This window comes from Epargyreus clarus, unplaced genomic scaffold (genome assembly GCF_041222505.1).
Source record: "Epargyreus clarus isolate Ecla_fem2 unplaced genomic scaffold, WU_Ecla_fem_2.2 ptg000013l, whole genome shotgun sequence".
NCBI lineage: Eukaryota > Metazoa > Arthropoda > Insecta > Lepidoptera > Hesperiidae > Epargyreus > Epargyreus clarus.
This window is the reverse complement of record NW_027332221.1, coordinates 5,217,453-5,235,305: the sequence shown is the minus strand read 5'-3', so window position 1 is coordinate 5,235,305 and position 17,853 is coordinate 5,217,453. Positions and strand designations below refer to the sequence as shown.

The following is a 17,853-nucleotide window of genomic DNA, read 5'->3' as shown; positions in this document are numbered from 1 at the left end:
CGGTAACAGGCTCTTCCCCAGTGGAGCTAGAGTCCTCCACTGGAACGACGTCCTCCTTCTCCACAACACGCTGTCTCGTCGTCGGCATTTTCCACTATCCGAAACTAAAGAATACGTTCGGCCGCTAAGTTGGGCGACAATTTATAACAAAACTTTTATTTATTATAAAAAAACTTGGATTGTTTAACAAAAACTTAGATTTAACAAAACGGGCCTCGACGGAAGACGCTGGCGCGCAGACGCATTCACTCGCGCGGCTCCAAAGCAACTCCGCTTTATTCTCAAAAACACGGCGCAAGGCATAAGCTCAGGCGCATGCGCGGTATCCTTGGACATCGTACGATCGCTCCTGATTGGTCAGGCGCCGGCAAGGACATCGTACGATGTTTGGGGATCCGTCGGGCAAATCGAACCTTCTTTTTTTTAAAATAATAAAACCGAAAAGTGTTCCCGCGCTACACAACTCATTTTACATACGAAGAGATGGCAACCTGTCTCGCCGAAATAGAGGCTATATTAAATTCTCGCCCTCTTACCCCTTTCGCCACTGATCCTTCCGATTACACGGCTCTTACACCAAGTCATTTTTTGATTGGACGCTCACTTCTGGCCATTCCTCAGCCATCAGTGCCTGATACCAACATAGTTCGTCTGGAGCGATACAAGAGAATTCAGCTCATTAAGCAGCATTTCTGGAACCGGTTCTCCACGGAATATGTCAGTCTGTTGCAGCAAAAGGTCAAGTGGCAAAAATCCAACAACGAACTGAAACTGAACTGAAACGAATTGGGTCGCTCGTTTTAATAAAGGATCGGAATCTTCCACCCCTTTTGTGGTCTTTGGGGCGCGTCATCCAGCTCTATCCTGGTAGCGACGGCATCAGTAGAGTCGCAGAACTGAAGACGAGGAGAGGCACAATTCGTCGAGCTTTTAATAATATTTGCCCCCTTCCAGAGTTTTGAAGTCTTCTTCATCGCTTCAACCCGGGGAGCGTGTTAAGATTCCTACGTAACACGCACGGGAGGAGACGTGCGGGCGGTGCGGTGGCGGTACGAGCCGAACACTACTCACGCTTGCGACCTCCGTCGGCCACGGACGATTTCTTTTTAAATATTGTATCCACCGGGAAACCCTAATGTAATTAAGCGGCCTATTAAACCAGCAAAATACAGTCCACTCTCTCATTTAAGTCCCAGGACCCTAACAGGATGATTTTCCAAAAACAATGAAATAGGTGATTAATTATTTTCTATAATACCCAAACACCGATTTTTATACAGTTTACATCAAAACTGGGGGACTCTCATACAAACGTATAACCCTTATTTAACCTAATTAAGGGTTGATTTTCCAAAAACGATAGAATTAAAGTTCCACTATATCTAACCAGTGAGGCAATGGCTAACTTTCATAGTGCTGGCTTTCAAATTGGAAAATTTTAAAATAAGCTGTCAACCCTTATTTTACCAACTTAAGGGTTGATTTTCCAAAAATGGTGAAATAGGTATTTAATTATTTTTAATCGAAAACCCAAATACCGATTTTCATAGAGTTGACATCCAAACTGGGGGAATTCCATACAAACTTACAACCCTTATTTAACCCACATAGGGGTTGATTTTCCAAAAACGGTAGAACGAAAGTTCTATTATATCTAACCAGTAAAGCAATGGCTAACTTTCATAGTGCTGGCTTCCAAAATGGCAAAATTTAAAGTCAACCCCTATTTAACCACCTTTAGGATTGAATTTGGAAAAACCCTTAGATTAGATTTTTATTACTTTAAATCGGAAAGCTAAATACCAATTTTCATCCAGTTTGCTTTAAAACTGACGGACTTTCATACTAACTTTCAACCCCCATTTAACACCCTTAATGGTGGAATATCAAAAAATCCGTTCTTAGTGCGCATCTACATTATAAAATGAAACTATATTTCAAATTTCATGATTGTAGCTTCAGTAGTTTCGGCAAAACCTTGATTAATACGTTTTGAACGTGAGTATCTTTTCGCTTTTATATACTCGTAAATGGTTCGTTGGATAACGATGTAAACAGCGTGTCTAATATGAGCGCCGACTTCAGAAATATGTACTAAACCAACATTTATTTGAATTATTTTTAACCGACTTCAAAAAGGAGGAGGTTATCAATTCGGCCGGTATCTTTTTTTTTTTTATGTATGTACATGAATTACTCCGCCGTTAGTGGACCGATTTTAATAATTCTTTTTTTATTGTATAAAGACGAGCTGGAAGTTGGTCCCATATAAATATGGTTAGGATCCATTGATGGGTTCCGGAGAAAAAGAGGGGAACTCCTCCACCCATGTAAATATAACAGCCATAACTTCGCCGTTTATGAATCTATTTTAATGCCTTTAATTTCGTGTGTGGACAATTGTTACAAGTTAGTCCCATTTAAATATGATGAGGATCAGAGTGGGTTCTGGAGACAAAATATGTAACTCCTCAACCGATGGGTATAATTGAGTTTTGTTTGAAGATATTTGGTGTAGGTTCTAATGAAATTGTAAAACTTGTTTATCATTGACTATTTAAGGGTCTGATAATGTGGCTCGGAGTCAAAATATGTACCTCCTCAACCGATGGGAATAATTGAGTTGTGTTTGAAGATATTTGGTGTAGGTTCTAATGAAATTGCAAAGCCAGTTCATCATTGACTATTTAGTAAGGTTAGGTTGGAACATATAAGATAAAACTAAGCGAGCAGGGCGCGGTAGCGCCCTGCGATCGGGCGGTTCCAATCAATGTAAACTCAGACCTTACCTTCATTCATGATCACGTTTTTACAATTTTAATTATTTTTTACTTTGTAGTGACACAGAAGTCGGTTGTATTTTTTTGTTAAACATTTTTTGCTTCGTAAAGTGGTCACGATTATTTGATCAACGTTATCATCACATATTTTTGCTGCGTTCTTGCAGGAAGATATTACTGAAGTCGTTCTTGGGTCAGATATTTTTGTTAATCTGCCCATAGTCATATATTTATGCTCGTGACTGTACATGAATCAACATGACACTATGAACACAATTTTTTTGCATCGAATCTCAATTAGAGTTTATAATATTTTAAACAGAAAAACTAATTTTCATGTATCCTATATAACTTTAACATTACATTTCCACGTTATTTCACGATTATTTTACTTATATTTCTGGAATATCATCTCAATTAATGACAACTATAATAACTTAATATTCTAAAATATTTTGAAATCGCAAAAATTAAATAACCTTTGAGCGCACTCGGAGCTTTGAAAACGCTGGGAAGGAATTCCAGAAATCTATATACGAGTATATAAAAGCGAAAAGATACTCACGTTCAAAACGTATTAATCAAGGTTTTGCCGAAACTACTGAAGCTACAATCATGAAATTTGAAATATAGTTTCATTTTATAATGTAGATGCGCACTAAGAACGGATTTTTTGATATTCCACCATTAAGGGTGTTAAATGGGGGTTGAAAGTTAGTATGAAAGTCCGTCAGTTTTAAAGCAAACTGGATGAAAATTGGTATTTAGCTTTCCGATTTAAAGTAATAAAAATCTAATCTAAGGGTTTTTCCAAATTCAATCCTAAAGGTGGTTAAATAGGGGTTGACTTTAAATTTTGCCATTTTGGAAGCCAGCACTATGAAAGTTAGCCATTGCTTTACTGGTTAGATATAATAGAACTTTCGTTCTACCGTTTTTGGAAAATCAACCCCTATGTGGGTTAAATAAGGGTTGTAAGTTTGTATGGAATTCCCCCAGTTTGGATGTCAACTCTATGAAAATCGGTATTTGGGTTTTCGATTAAAAATAATTAAATACCTATTTCACCATTTTTGGAAAATCAACCCTTAAGTTGGTAAAATAAGGGTTGACAGCTTATTTTAAAATTTTCCAATTTGAAAGCCAGCACTATGAAAGTTAGCCATTGCCTCACTGGTTAGATATAGTGGAACTTTAATTCTATCGTTTTTGGAAAATCAACCCTTAATTAGGTTAAATAAGGGTTATACGTTTGTATGAGAGTCCCCCAGTTTTGATGTAAACTGTATAAAAATCGGTGTTTGGGTATTATAGAAAATAATTAATCACCTATTTCATTGTTTTTGGAAAATCATCCTGTTAGGGTCCTGGGACTTAAATGAGAGAGTGGACTGTATTTTGCTGGTTTAATAGGCCGCTTAATTACATTAGGGTTTCCCGGTGGATACAATATTTAAAAAGAAATCGTCCGTGGCCGACGGAGGTCGCAAGCGTGAGTAGTGTTCGGCTCGTACCGCCACCGCACCGCCCGCGCGTCTCCTCCCGTGCGTGTTACGTAGGAATCTTAACACGCTCCCCGGGTTGAAGCGATGAAGAAGACTTCAAAACTCTGGAAGGGGGCAAATATTATTAAAAGCTCGACGAATTGTGCCTCTCCTCGTCTTCAGTTCTGCGACTCTACTGATGCCGTCGCTACCAGGATAGAGCTGGATGACGCGCCCCAAAGACCACAAAAGGGGTGGAAGATTCCGATCCTTTATTAAAACGAGCGACCCAATTCGTTTCAGTTCAGTTTCAGTTCGTTGTTGGATTTTTGCCACTTGACCTTTTGCTGCAACAGACTGACATATTCCGTGGAGAACCGGTTCCAGAAATGCTGCTTAATGAGCTGAATTCATTAGAACCTACATTATTCATATTCATTAGAACCTACCTACAACCTTTTATTCATTAGAACCTTTACAATTTCATTAGAACCTACACCAAATATCTTCAAACAAAACTCAATTATACCCATCGGTTGAGGAGTTACATATTTTGTCTCCAGAACCCACTCTGATCCTCATCATATTTAAATGGGACCAACTTGTAACAATTGTCCACACACGAAATTAAAGGCATTAAAATAGATTCATAAACGGCGAAGTTATGGCTGTTATATTTACATGGGTGGAGGAGTTCCCCTCTTTTTCTCCGGAACCCATCAATGGATCCTAACCATATTTATATGGGACCAACTTCCAGCTCGTCTTTATACAATAAAAAAAGAATTATTAAAATCGGTCCACTAACGGCGGAGTAATTCATGTACATACATAAAAAAAAAAAAAAAGATACCGGCCGAATTGATAACCTCCTCCTTTTTGAAGTCGGTTAAAAAATAATTCAAATAAATGTTGGTTTAGTACATATTTCTGAAGTCGGCGCTCATATTAGACACGCTGTTTACATCGTTATCCAACGAAATATATAGAGCGCCGACTTCAGAAATATGTACTAAACCAACATTTATTTGAATTATTTTTTACTTTGTAGTGACATAGAAGTCGGTTGTATTTTTTGTTAAAAAAATTTTTTACCTACTTTGAACGGTCAGATTAATTTAAAATTTTTGAATACTTATCTAGAACCGATGACATGATTTTAATAATCTTGTGCAATTCTAATTTTGTCTCATCCGGATCGTCAGATTTAAAACTATAACTGTTTTAAAGCTAAGTTTTAAATTTTAAGTTTTAAAGCTAAATTTGATTACAATTGATTAAATAGGTAGGGAAACACTTATTTACCGATTCCGTGCGGAAGGCACCACAGTTGTGCCATGAATTTCTTTTGTGTATGGCGGGTGGCACCCGAGAGGTGCCAAAATTTGAAGCCATAAAACTCGGATAAATTGACGTTTATCAAAGTTGTTCTGAAAACAAAAGTGTCTTTATTTATCACGTAGATCCTTTCTAGAATTTCAGTTTCAGCAGATCACGTGATTTCACATACTTCAGGGATTGTAAACCTTTCAAAAAAATATATTATATTACTTTGCAAATTACTGTGATTGTATTACTATAATAGTACCTACTTTTCTTTAATAGTAAGCTAATAGAAACTGGATTAAAATATTCATACTTTGGTGTTTATCTTTGTCTGAATAAATAGCGCAATCAATTTTGATATTCTATCAGAAACCTATCCATTAATAATTTGAATTTTTATTCTAAACAAAACACCAGAAAAGAACTATCATAGCGCTCTGCACGTCTCGAATGTTCATATTTAATTCTATAGTTACACTAAAACAATCAATTCATCAAAAACTTACAAAAATGTTTACAACACTTGATAGAAATGAGACACTTACCTTCCATTTTCGTTATTACACGTAGATAGTCACTTTTGTAAACACTAATAGAAAAGTTAAACCATTCACTTTCGCTTTTGGGTGGCTACTAAACTTACAGCACGTACAAAAAGCAAAAAAAAAACGATAAGTTACAATTCATGGCGGAGGGCACCTTAGCGGTGCCATCAAAGTCCCTGGCGTTTGGCACCACAGTGGTGCCACGAAATATTTGTTCGCCGCCAAGCGTTAAAGTTTGTCCAAAAGGCCGCCGCATTGAATCGGTTAATAACAGAGTTTTACTTACGATTTCACAACACAATTATACACGGCACTTGACGGGTTAACACTGCAACAGGAAATCTACGTTGAATGTGGATCAAAATATATGACACCTGCTAGTCGAGTTAAAATCTACACTAGAACTATTGCCTCCCCAAAACACAATTAAACTGCACTTATTCTCATTCACTTATTACTTCGCTTTGTATTTTGGCGCTTATTTCTTTCTGTTGACACTTCACTCAAATTAAAACCGAACTGTCGGTCGCTGCGGTTAGCGTGGCTTTTATACCGCGCATACGACTCTGGAAGCTTCGTGTATCTTCCTACGCGAGCAATCGGGAATTCGGGACTATTGCTATCTCGCTTGCTCACACCGCGCTAGAAAATTCTTGATTTCTCTACTACTTTGAACTTTATATAAAGGCGGCAAGCGATGTTACTTGACTTGGCATTTTTGGGCGCTAGATTCAAATAGTGCGCGCGCGAGATTCAAATTACTTTTCGAACATATTTTTTTTTGGTTTTATTCTGAAGTAGAATTCAATATGTTTCGAATGTACGAGAGTATTATTTTTGCTGTCGGCGGGCCACCAGTTTTCGACCGGCGGGCCGCGGTCTGTGCATCCATGCTTTAGAGAGTATGGGTATGAGGGTAATAGGCCTATAATTATTTAATAACGTTTTATCGCCTTTTTTTGTAAATAGGTCTTATTACCGACGTTTTCAGTTTAGTTGGGAATACACCAGACAAAAATGATAAATTTATTAAATGGCTTAGTATTTGTGCAATAAATTTTGATTTTTTTTTTAAATTTTAGTCGTTATTTGATCATACCCCACAGAGGTGGTATTTTTAAGATTCATTATAATTTTAAAAACTTCTGTGTCGTTTGTAGGAATCAAAAATATAGTTGAATAATTAATGTCTATTTTGTATTTATAATTTAAATTTATGATTGTTTTTTTAGTAGTCAAGTCGATAAAATAATTATTCAAAATGTTCGCAATGTCAATTGGATTATTATAATTTATGTTATTATTAGCTATCAGAAGCGGTTTTTATAAAAAAAAAATACACGTGGTAAATAACCTAAACGATATTTAATATGAATTATGTAATTAAAACAATAACAATCAAAGATTTAACACATAAATAGATTTCTAATGAAAATTGACAAGAGGTCCGCTCCGCACAAAGTCTTGAATAATAATGACCGACCGGCGTGCTCGCACCGCCTTTTATACCCATTCTTGATTTTTATGTCTACCCTCTAACACGGCCTCTCCTGACACCCTGGCGTCACGACAGGCTTATTCCTCGTCGTCTGAAGATGTAGGAATCAACCGAGGCAGCGAGTGTAGTGATGGGGCCGCTGTTTCAACGGAGTCTTCTTCTTCCAAGGATGTTGGAAGTGGCCGCGGCACAGGCCCAGCTGTCCCGTCAGGTGCTGAAGATGGCCCCGCCTTATCGGAGTCAATCACTTCTGGGTTTGGATTCAAGTTTTCATCATCAATGTTATCATCAAATGCTGAAATCAAAGATTAAGTTATTCTAGAGTCCAATGTCACTGATAAACAAAATTAGTTTGTTAGTGATTGTTACAAATAAACAATAAAGGAAAGAAATAGTGACCAGATCGTTTAACTTAAGGTTTTTGTAACAAACCTAAGTTAAACATCTAGAAACATGCATAATTCTTATGTGACATAGGCATGATTATCAAAATCTTGCCTAGCCATTCATAGGTTCCTCGGTATGGGCCCTACCGAGGAAATAACTTTACACCAGAGGGCAAGGCGCATGAAACCCTCTGGCGACTCTCCGTAACACGGAAAGCTTTCACGTTGGGGGAAAAGGAGTATGTACTCCCCCAACGACTCTTCGCCACGCGAAAAGCTTTCACACCAGGGGGCAAGGCGCATGAAACCCCCTAGCGACTCTCCGTAACACGGAAAGCTTTCACGTTGGAGGAAAAGGAGTATGTACTCCCCCAACGACTCTTCGCCACGCGAAATGCTTTCACATCGGGGGAAAAGGAGTTTGTACTCCCCCGATGACTCTTCGCAACGCGAAAAGCTTTCACGTTGGGGGAAAAGGAGTATGTACTCCCCCAACGACTCTTCGCAACGCGAAAAGCTTTTTAAGGAACAACTCAAGGTACCAACATAGGTAATAAAGGTGAACACACACCTTCAAAAAACATTTCACTTGTCTCAGGGGTCCACCTTTCCATGGAACCATATACTGGGCAGCTGCGTAAGTGGACTTTCCATAAAACCCAGCAAGTCACTGTAACTCATATCGGTGGTTAAGGAGAGCCTTTTCTACTCTATAAGGTCCACGCATGCCAGGATACAGTTTACCCAGAGATTGGGCCAACTTGACAACAAACACCATGTCACCATACTGGAAAACGAGGAGGCTTTCAGTGCTTTTCAACCGTTCGGCCGTCCTTTGTCTGAGCATTTTCCGTCTCGCTTCCCAAAGTTCGGATTACAGGGCCAGTCAAGAGGTTCAAAGCACAACTCTGCGTAGTTTTCTGCTTCATCAAGTTTACAATGACTTGTAATTGCCACAATTCTTCGGCCCACTTAGCCTTTCGATGGTTTACAGCGATGCGAAGCATGTTCAGGACTGTACAGATGTAGCGTTCCACCTGCCCGTTTGCTTTATCCATTTCAGAAGTAATGTAATAAAGCTGTACACCAAGGATCTTCATCCACGAAGTGAAGCCCATCGATTCGAACATACGTCCTCTATCTGACACTACTAACTTAGGTGTACAGAACAATGACATTACATGTTTAAATACTAGTTTCAAGAATGTCAGCAAACAATACTTTGTAAATGCATCCACCACAAGCATAACAAACCCGTAACCCTTAGAAACGGGAAGAAACCCTAGGACATCTACATGTAAGGTTTTAAAGGGGACTTCAAACTTGTCCCAGGATGCTATAAGCTGTAAAGGTGCTTTAAGTATATGCTTGTGGGCGATACATGTTAAATAATGAGAAGTAACAAACTTCCTAAGACCAGGTAACCAAAAATAACTTAAAATTAGGTTCACTACCTTATCTGCCTATATGGCTACGCTCACCATGAAAGATACGGAGGAGGCTCAAACGATTCGGTATGTAGCAAAGGAGCCTCGGCTCTTCACCAATCCGTGAATACCAGTAATACAATATGTCATTATGTTTTTCATACCTTGACGCGTCCAATTCACCTTGTTCAAATGATCAAATTATAGTTTGAGTCTCCTCTTTACCTGCTTGAGAAATATAAACCCAATTACATGGGCGTTTTATATTGTTAACATTACATAGGTTTCTACTTAAGTAGTCCGCGTGTGGCACCATGGTGCCCTTTCGGTAAAGAATGGTGAAATTAAAATCCTGTAGGTAAATCCACCATCTTGCCACACGCGGTAACAAGTCTCTTTTTTTTATTTTGGGTGGATTTTAAGACATTACAATCAGTCACCACCTGGAACTGAATTCAAACGCTGCTTTGCTAAGCAATCACGTATGTGATGGCCTGGTTTCTTACAATAGGCACAAGGAATAGAGCGATCGATCTTAGCGGTGGTCGATTTTGGACCTGCCTCGGTAGCGGACCCGGCGGTGGCAGGTTTCGGCTTTTTAGGACACTGTAACTGCTTGTGTCCTGACTCACCACATAAATAACATTTTGCACTGATCCCAGAGACCTGAGTCCATTGCTTGGTAACTGACATCTTGTTGCTACTATGTTGCGCAACCGGACAGCGCATGACACGTGCATCTACATTTACTGGTTTCGAAAAAGTAGCCAAGTAACCTACCAGATCTTGTGGAGCTAAATTTGCGTTTATAGCTGCTGCTTTAACTTGTGGATCCATAACCCCTCGCAACACAATGTCAGTAACCAAGTCATCACTAAGACCCTTAACTATCCGTAATCGAAGTAATGTCTTGCGCGCATATTCAGCATAAGTGCGAAAACTGTTAGAATTTGTAGACATTACATCATACAAAATGTTTGCTCGGTCCACCCTCCTAGCGCACAAACATTTAAAGTCCCTTTTAAAGTTTGACCATGAACGGTCATTGGTAACCCACTCGTCCAACCATGACCTTGCGTCACCTTTCAAGCACTTACCGACGCGAGCAAGACACTCGCGTTCATCCCACCTATTTGCAACCTTGGCCCTATCAACTTCTTCAAACCACGAATCCACGTCGTGTATGTTAGGGTCAAAATTTGACACATAGTAGCTATGTGTACTTACCGATTTCAGTGATTGAATCGCTTCGACAATCTGTTCAGTTCCGTTCGCGTAGGACGGCTCAGCAGAGGCTAATTGGGCTGGTAAATGTTGAGCAGGCGTCTGTGACTCCAAAGCCTGAAGACGAGACATAATAGTGTGCCACGATTCGCGACCACTGAACTCACGATTGTCGTTCCGCCGGCTGCGAACACGGCGATAATGATCGCGGCTATGACTCCGACTGTAGTCACGACTCCAGCTACGATCGCGGCTGCTGCGACTGTGATAACGGCGGTCACGGCGCATGTGACGTCTACCATGACGTTCACGACTTCGGCTACGGCTAGGACTACGAGTAAGATGTCGTTCTGTTACCGGAGGGGTGTACCCCCTGTTGGAACTGCTTGAACGGTAGGTCGCAGAACGCTTGCTGCGTGAGCGGCGGGTGCCGGAGGTATGACGCCGTTCGCGAGATCGAGATCGACCCATTTTCTACCTGCTTCGAAACACCTCGACACAAAGAAGCACAACAACACAAAAAGACCTTACCAATGATAAATAATCGCAACTTTGTGCTTTACGGACACTCATACAAGACTAAACAAACGTTTAAAGTGAGCAGTGTTCTATCCCACTTCTGATATTAGCTATCAGAAGCGGTTTTTATAAAAAAAAATACACGTGGTAAATAACCTAAACGATATTTAATATGAATTATGTAATTAAAACAATAACAATCAAAGATTTAACACATAAATAGATTTCTAATGAAAATTGACAAGAGGTCCGCTCCGCACAAAGTCTTGAATAATAATGACCGACCGGCGTGCTCGCACCGCCTTTTATACCCATTCTTGATTTTTATGTCTACCCTCTAACATTATTGTAATTAATTGTATTTATAAATGTATTATTATTTTTTTACAGTCGTGTTGTCTTTTTTAAGACTCCATGTCGCTTTACACTTATTTTTAGAATTTTCCATGATTTTTTGATTATTAATTTTTTGTCCCGCAGACAGACATTTTTTAAAAGTTTTGTTGTATTTTTTATACCGATGACGAGAGCTATTGACAAGAGCTTTTGATTATATTAATCATGAAAAGCTTCTCAAAAAGCTATTTGCGGTGGGAATCAGAGGACCAGCATACGGCCTCATTAAATCTTATTTATCGAACCGTAAACAATACACGGAACTATCATATATTGACCAGGACAGTAAAACTGAACTTAAAGCTCAATCTTTAACAAAAACTGTAAAGCGTGGAGTTCCGCAAGGCAGTATTTTGGGTCCTTTACTATTTTATATATAAATGACTTACCTTAGAGTACTATACATAAAATGATTCTTTTTGCTGATGACTCAACCCTGCTCGTAAATAGTATGGATACATGTAACCTCGAAGACACTGCTAATACTGCTCTTAAAGAAAACATTCAGTGGATAAAAGAAAACGATCTACTAATTAATTTGACCAAAACCAAGTGCATGCAATTTAAATTCTATCGGGCAAAAAAACTAAATTTAGTTATTAAATATGATGACAATGTAATAGAGCAGCTTACAGAACATAAATTTTTAGGACTTGTTTTAGATACTAATTTAAATTAGAAGACTCATATTGACTATTTATGTAAAAAATTAGGTAGATTTGTGTTTGCATTAAGGAAATTAACCGATCTCGCTAACAAAGATACAGCAATAGCTGCATATCACGGACATGTTGACTCAAATTTAAGATACGGAATAATTCATTGGGGTAATTCAGTTGACAATATGAGAGCTTTTAAACTACAGAAGAGATGTGTACGTGCGATATTTCGAGTAAACCAAAAGCATAGTTGTAGGTTGCTGTTTCCAGAACTCAAAGTATTAACCCTTCCATCATTATATATTTATGAGTTGCATCTTTGTAAAAGAAAATATAGAGTTATTTAGCATTCAATACACAAGGTGCCCGAGAAATACAAAAAATGAAATAAATATTAAGACAAACCATATCTCGAAATCCAAATTTTACAAAAAAGTGTATATATTATTTTACAAAAAAGTGTATTTATTTATAAGGTGTACCAACAAGGTTAACACTATTTACATCTTATAAGTTTACATTTACAATCTTGGTGAGTGTCACCTCACTTACAGGTACAAACAACAATTCACTAAAATTAAACGAAAATAATACAGTTATGATATCGCTACCTTAAAACAAAAGGGCCACAAATCAAAAATTTTCAAATTCCTTTTTATTGTAAAAACTCAAACTTTGTCGGTTATATTTCCATAATTTAAAAAGACTCCCATGAATTTTACACTTTAAATAATAAAAATACTACTGACGTCTTTTTTGTATTTTCGAATTTATGCTGCAAAATTTGTGCAAAGACGCCATTTTGTTAGTTGCGGCCCGGAAGTCGACGAGAGCGTACGTTTGTTTGGTGCTAAAGGGCCATAACGCAAAAAAAACCTCTTAATTAAGCTTTTATTATTTAAACAAAAGTGCCATATTTTGAAAAATGCCCGTTCTGCATATAATGTTCATGTAAGTATCACATATTTTACTTAATCAAAAGGATCATTTTACAAAAAAGCCTGTTTTGCTCATAATACTTTATGGGAGTTGTAATAACAATTTAAAAACAAAAGTACCATATTTTGTAATAAGTATGTTTTGCATAGAAAATGCATTTAGGAGATAATAATTACGTTGTTTCAAAAGGGACATGTTAGGAATACGTCCGTTTTGCTGGTGGTTTTTTCTAGGTTATAGTTAATATTAATGAATAAAAGTTCTTTTTTTGATATACATTTGTATTGTATATTTATTTTTAAAAGTAAAATCATATTATTTTATGAATTCAATGGTCTATTTTTGCTTGTTATTTTATTGTAAGTTTTTTATTAAGGTAAAGGTTTAGTTTATACTATTATAAACTAAATCTTTACCTGGTTTATTTTATATATTATAGTTATATTTATATAGAATGAATAACAGAGCGCATAGGATACTCAACATGTTAAATTACAAAAACCAAATCAAACTAAATGACAATGATGAAACTTTATTTAAAAACAACGACGTTAAAAGTGATCCCTGTATTAAGAAGATGAATAACGCACCAGCATTAGATGACTCCTCGGACAGTGATTCCATTCCTGATAGTCAATATAATTTCAGTTTATCTCTGAACAGCGAACCGAAATTGGAACCAGGTTATAGAAATAATAGACCAAACGTAGATATTGAAGATACCGATTATGATAGTGACATTTCTGATTCAAGTTCAAGCAATGGTGATTTTTCATCCGACGACAGTGTCCAGGATCCAGATTTTCAAATTAGAGACGACTTGCGGTTATCTGATTCTAGCTCAGATGACGATAATAACATCAAAGATCACCAATTTTCGCCTAAACCTGGAACTTCTGGTTTGAATAACGAGTCAGCATCAGTTCTTAAACCTGATGAGGTCTTATTGAGACCACCTTCTAAAACGGTTATTATTCAGTCATCGAGTTTCGATTTTTCAGCACCAAATAATGACGATATTCAGATTCCTAGCGTTGATACAATATCAAGTGTTAATACGCCATCTCCTTGTGTTAACAATGAGAATATTCAAAGAAAGAGTAGTAAAAGGTAAGCGAATTCACAATTATGGTGAAGAAACATGAAGAAAATACTCAGAAACAGTGGTCAAGCATATACGTCCATGTCAAAAACTAATAATTTTGGTTCTGTGATTATGATTATGTTATTACTCTATTTTGTAAGGTTAATTATTTTTTATTGTTTTTTTTTGAGATTGGTTTTATACTTGGCTAAAATCTAGTTTTCATACTATTATTATTTTGAAGTTGATCACTGAAGTTATAAACTTCAGTTACGTAGGTAATAGCATTACTTACTTTTGTATTTTAATTGTTTTTCAGTAAGTACAATTTCATTTTGAGATTAATTTTATAACTAATTTTTTTTTAAGTTACCTAATAAGTTAAAACTTCTTCTACTACTACTTCTTTGTAGTTATTTATTGATTTTTTATTTGTTTTTGTTTGTTTGCCTAGTAAGTAATCTTTTAGTAGCATTCTTTATATTTTATAAAAGCAAAAAGTTATTTAAGTAATTATTTTTATGTGACATAGTCACTTTCTTTGGTTTATAATATATTTTTTTTCTAATTTGTGTAAGCTAGTGGCACAAAAAGAACCATGAATACATATTATTTTTAAAAATTGTGACTGTTTTATTAAATTTTCCCTATAATTTAAACAATATATTTATATACAAAAGAGACTTATCTGCTCATAACTTTTTTTTTAGAAAAAAATACACATATCCGAATTCACCATTAAAAGCAGAATAAAAATATCTTTCTAACAGTGTATAACACCTATTTATCAGTTTTAAAATTACAGAGCAATTATACAAAAACTGATTTTGAAAACTTTAAATGGCTCTCCTGTAAAATTAGGTCTATTCGCTTTATGGCCCTTTTGTTTTGAAGTAGCGATATGTGAGACAAAAGTGAATAAAAATGTACAATCTGTTACAGTATTAAAAAAAAACATAGCATTAAATTATATTGAAATATTACATTAAACATAAATTGCAATTACACATATTTAACACAAAAATGATATTCTTGATGATTAAAAAAAATTTCATTATATTCTCACGGACATAATTATTAAAGTAAAAAAATATATTCTACCTTAAACTGATATATGAATAAATTTGTTATTTTTTTTTAATAACAAAAAAAAGAAAAAACAAAATACTTCATAATATAACAGAAAATTTCTAATTTGTAAAAATCATTAATTTATTTACAAATCAATTATCATTAAACTAATTTAAATAATTATTAAACAATATTTAATTTAAGTAAGTAAACAATATTTCATTATAAAAAGAAGAAATGAATATATTATCTTAGAATCTTCCAGATGTTTCTTTTAAAAGTAAGTAAACTATTAGAAAATAAATCAATTTGGTTAACTGTTAACGGCTGAATCAGTGTATTCCTATTACTACTGCACAAATCGACATCGACTTCAATAAATAAATTATGCACTGAGTTATAATATCTTGTAATTCTATTTATAGGCGAGTGATGGCCTAAGTTTGACCGTGCTTTAGTTTGTGTTGGAAGATATTTCAGTTGTCTAGGTAATCTGTTAGGTATTGCTAAACGTAGCTTTGATAATAGGTATGTACTATCAATATGACTGTTGATAAGCTTATACAAAAACATGATACCCAAAAATTTTCTGCGACAAAAGAGAGAATCAAGTTTGAAGTGTTGCAATCGCTCTTCATAACTTTCAAGTTTTTTCGCTAAATTGCAGCTATATGACAAGTGCCATAGAATTTTTTTTTGCACACTTTCCAATCGCTTAATATATTTTTCATAGTGTGGATTCCACGTGACGCTGTAGTACTCAAGGCCACTACGCACAAGTGCAGTATAAATTGCAATTTTAGTGTTAGGTTTCTTAAAATCTTTGCAAGTACGTAGCACGAATCCTAAAGTTTGGAATCCTTTTTTGACAATCTATATGAGGGCTGTCTATATGAGGGCTAAAACTCAACTTACAGTCGAGAGTAACACCCAGATCTCGAATATGATCCGTCTCGCTCAACAATATACCGTCTATATAATATGATCGGGGATTCGAATACTTTTTTCTGGTAAACCGCACAACATAACATTTCTCACAATTTAAGGCCATACCATTATGCTTACACCAAGAGACAAGATGGTCTAGATCTTTTTGAAGAATGAATGAATCAGCAGCCGAATTGACTTACCTGAAAAACTTTAGGTCGTCCGCAAACATGTAAAACTTTGAATTCTGAAAACAATTACTTATATCGTTGATGAAAAAGTTAAATAGCAAGGGACCCAGGTGTGAACCCTGTGGTACTCCAGAGAGAGCAAAAAAGGGTTTCGATTTGTGTCCACCAACAACAACCACAGACATTCTGTCCCTAAGATAAGATCTACACCAGTTAAGAAAGTTACCTGCTATCCCTAAGGATGATAATTTTCTCAGGAGTAAAACATGGTTGACAGTGTCAAAGACCTTACTAAAATCGGTGTAAATAACATCCAACGATTGCCCAAGATCGACGCCTTCAGCAAGATCATTGACAAAGGACATGAGATTAGTAGTAATCCGTGCTGTTCTGGTACGATGAGTTGTTTAAAGTGCCATGTTAATGTTGGACATAATAATGATTCAAAAACCTTAGCAAAAATATTTATTATAGAAATCGGCCTATAATTTTTAATGCAAGTAGCATCGCCATTTTTTAACAAAGGTAATATTAGAGCATCTTTCCATACAGCTAGAAAAAGCATCTTTCCATACAGCTGGATTTATTGAAAATAATGGTAAGGGGCGTGGCTAATGCACTGGCACAGTTAAGAGCAAAGAAGGCTGGTATTCCATCAGAGCCTACTCCCTTCTTAATGTCAAGTCTCTTTAATACCCTGAAAACTTGGTCTCTAGTGACAGATATGGTAGACAGATAGTTGGTGGTGTGAGGTGTAAACTGAGGAGAACTGTGTGGCAAAAAGGTTAGAAATGTCAGGTCCTCCAGTTGCAATTTTATCTCCGGAGGTCATCTGAGCGGGATACGTACTGGTGCCACCTCTCTTGTGCTTAATAAAGGACCATATTAATTTGGGGTTCGATGCTAATGATGACTCTAACTTTTCTAAATATATTTTATAATTTAAGTCGCGCAACTTATTTCCTCTCTCCCTAAGCAATTCAAATGCTAATAAGTCGCGAGGGTTTCTAAATTTGCGATATTTTATCCTATATTTGAACTTTTCTTTTAATAGTTTAATTAAGGTAATGAAGTCGTCCGGTAGCCACAGTTGCGCGTAGACGTTCGTTTCGTTAACAAAAGAATATTTACTACGTTTAAAAGTTGAATATAGTTCATAAACGAATAGTGTCAAGGTCGCATCTTACTTAAAGTTAACCAGTGCCAATAGTGTCGTTCTTAACCCGTGCCTTCGATACTTACGGGTTAATCAAAGCAGCATTATAAACTACATGCCGTCTCGCTTCATCTTACATTACGTCGAGACTACATTATCTTACTCGCACTCATCGGTCATCGGGTACATTGCGCTGCGATAACAATAAAGATGAGTCTTCGAGAATCGATGCCTAGTGGTA

General features: G+C 36.4%; 1 pseudogene; it reads left to right on the top strand.

Annotated features, from left to right (window-relative positions):
• The first annotated feature begins 315 nt into the window (after positions 1-315).
• On the top strand, positions 316-982 carry LOC140746763 (uncharacterized; annotated as a pseudogene).
• The last annotated feature ends 16,871 nt before the right edge of the window (positions 983-17,853 follow it).